The sequence below is a fragment of the Pteropus vampyrus genome, unplaced genomic scaffold, assembly GCF_000151845.1.
Source record: "Pteropus vampyrus isolate Shadow unplaced genomic scaffold, Pvam_2.0 Scaffold4566, whole genome shotgun sequence".
NCBI classification, from domain to species: domain Eukaryota; kingdom Metazoa; phylum Chordata; class Mammalia; order Chiroptera; family Pteropodidae; genus Pteropus; species Pteropus vampyrus.
Genome location: NW_011893347.1, coordinates 623 through 1,741, shown reverse-complemented (window position 1 = coordinate 1,741; position 1,119 = coordinate 623). Strand labels below are relative to the sequence as shown.

Genomic DNA, 1,119 nt, shown 5'->3' with positions numbered 1-1,119 from the left:
GGCGCTTCTGTCTGCCCTCCAACCGCAGGGCTCTGTGGGGGTGCTGGGTGGGGGGCTCTGCTCTCTTTCTGTGTTTCTTACAGGAGAAGGCGTTTTCATCTCCTATCCCTAATGGAACTGGGCCCCATAAACGGGACTGCTGCTCTGACTTGCCTCCTGCCTCCGGATGCACAGGTGGGACTCCAATGAGAAAAGCTCCCCCAAAGTCCATGAAGGACTCAGGGGTGGGGGCTGCTCCTGCTCAAGGCAAATATAGCCCCCCGCCCAATCCCAGGCGCCTGTGATGGACGTTTATGGAATCCTAGGCAGAAATGCATGCTCTTTCCCCGCTGAACTGTGTGGATGTGAAGATTCAACTTCCCTTAGCAACGCCTTGTGTTTGGAACGTGGATGGTTTTCCGGCAGACGCTTCTCGATGTCTATTCCTCTCAGCTTTAAGTCACGTCTGTGGTCTGCCTCTCAAGGGCAGTCTTTCATGACCTTTATCTGGACTGTGCTTGCTCTTTGGCTTTGTTTTTTTGTTTTCGTTTTTTTGTTTTGTTTTGTTTTTTTACGCCTACAGCGCCTGGTCTTCCTGGGTGGTCTCCCATCCAAGGACTAACCGGGCCCGACCCTGCTTAGCTTCCGAGATCAGACGGGGTCGGGTGTGTTCAGGGTGGCGTGGCCGGAGACTTCAAAGCCAGTCTTTCGTTCGCAGCTCTAACTGTTCGTTTCCAAGTCACTTTCTTACAGTAAAAGATGAAACTCTGATTTAATGTATAAATGTTAACTACGTATTATATAGAATTTTTTTTTTAAATTTATCCCACCCTCAAGAAATTTCCTATTTAATACCAAAATTAATACAAGTACCACAACCAAATTCAAGAGTAAAACACATGTATTACTTTAAGGAAAGCAGAAGGCTTTTTTCCGAAGGGTTCAACAAACTTTAATTCAATTCTCTAATCTATGATTTAACATTACAGCCCCTCCCCCCAAATTATATGAAGATTTTTTACTCATAGCCACTCTTTCGTGAACTCGGAATTGTATCTTTTCTCAGGTATTTTAATGAAATTAGTAATTGAGAGCACTAATTGAAATTACCACAATTTCATCTGTTTGCAGACAGTTGGG

General features: G+C 45.2%; 1 pseudogene; it reads right to left on the bottom strand.

Annotated features, from left to right (window-relative positions):
• Positions 1–553: 553 nt before the first annotated feature.
• Positions 554–672, bottom strand: LOC111734722 (annotated as a pseudogene).
• Between the last annotated feature and the right edge of the window lie 447 nt (positions 673–1,119).